At 53.0% G+C, this 1,707-nt stretch overlaps 1 pseudogene; it reads left to right on the top strand.

Moving 5' to 3' along the window:
- The first annotated feature begins 679 nt into the window (after positions 1-679).
- LOC123409290 lies at positions 680-1,360 on the top strand (annotated as a pseudogene).
- Positions 1,361-1,707: the final 347 nt, after the last annotated feature.

The following is a 1,707-nucleotide window of genomic DNA, read 5'->3' on the forward strand; positions in this document are numbered from 1 at the left end:
TTAAGGCATGATGCCCGTCCCATACATCGTCGTGTGGCGCTGCTCCAGTGGGCCGCGTACAACTCTAGCCCGGCTATTTAAGCCGACCGCCGACACCGAAACCATACCATCCAAAATTTGTCCCTCCCGTTCGCTGCCACTGCCACTTTCTAATCTTCGTCCGCCACTTCCCAGTAGTAGTTATGCTCCCACACCACTGGGTAACTTATCTAACACCGGAGCGTCCGCTGCAGCTCCTTGAGCGGGTTGTCGCAAGGCATGAAGCCCGGATAGCCGCGGGGCAACCTTCGGATGCGGTAGATTCGGGAAAGAAGGAGGCCGAGCCTGAAAACGGGAAAGAGGAGGAGGAGACGGAGAAGGAGGCGGAGGAGGAGAAGGACGTGGGCAACGCTAGGACCGTTGATTTGCAGACAGAGCAACATGCGCTCCTGATTCCCTTCGGCCGAAAACGACGATAGAGGCAAATCGTCGTTGTCTGCAAGAGGTGAAGGTGAAGCACGTCGCGGATGGCGTCAAGGTGCCCGCAACTATGGATGAGGTGGATTAGGACGAGCGAAGGCCTCCTACGCGCCCATTTATCTGACGCCCGGCACATACGTGGACATATTCCACGCTGAAGCTTAGGCTAGCTTGATAGTAGATAAGAACTTTTTTTATATGATTCGTATGGATTTAGAAAATGAAATATAAGGTATTCTGATACTTAGCATCAAATATAAGATATGACTTGTCAATCGCGGAAACGGCACAAACGTTTAGGAAACCGGATATATCAAGCCTGAATTTAAATGCTCTAAGAGCATCTTTAGCAGACCCGTAAACTGGTCAAATCCGTAAAAAACGAGGTATTTACAGTTTTGGTTGGAAAAACGGCGCGGAGAAGACCCCGTAAAATTTGGTCGACCCGTAAATGTTTAAAAGGCACGGTAAATCCATCCGTAAAAACCTTATATGTGCAGTTTTGGAGGCAGTATACACTTCAACCCGTAAACTAGTCAAACCTCGTCGGAGCAAACACGCTGCCGTGGAACTGGACGAAATCTACCTGAAACTCACCGGAATCCATCGCCGCATGCTGGAAGAAGCCGTTGCACGTCGGAATTTGTCGCCGCCGGCCCGAATTGCGGCCAACTCGACCTCTACTGCCGAGACGAGGCCGTCCGCGGACAGGATGGGGCAGGCCACCGACGGCCTGAATCAAGGCGGGGCGGAATCGGAGAAGAGTGGGGCAGGGTGGGGGAGCTCGCGCGGCCACGGCGGGGAACGTACGCGCGGCGACGGGCAGTGTCGAGCTCAATCGGGGATGGGCAGCACAGGGCTCCTCCACTGCATGTATGGTCGGGAACGGGCGACGCCATGACGAGGCGGGGGAGAGGCGAGCGGCACGGTGCGAGCCGGGGCGCCAGGGCGAGGCACGCCGTGGCCGGAGACAGCTCGCCGGGACGGAAGACAAAAAAAAGTTATAATAGAATACATTTTTATTACAAGGTATGTTCTGTTCGGGACAATTTCGCACTGTAAAAATTATTTACGGTGACTCTTACACGCGTTGTTAAGGGTCGGTTTTTATGGGCTTTAACTGCGTGCATAAACCATGGCCACGGAACATCGGTGCTGAGAGGGTGCTTGGATACGTTTTAGTCACATGACTAAGAAGGTGCTTGGATCCAAGGGACTAAAACTAGTCTGACTAAAAATAGTCTCTTT

This window comes from Hordeum vulgare, chromosome 7H, assembly GCF_904849725.1.
Source record: "Hordeum vulgare subsp. vulgare chromosome 7H, MorexV3_pseudomolecules_assembly, whole genome shotgun sequence".
NCBI lineage: Eukaryota > Viridiplantae > Streptophyta > Magnoliopsida > Poales > Poaceae > Hordeum > Hordeum vulgare.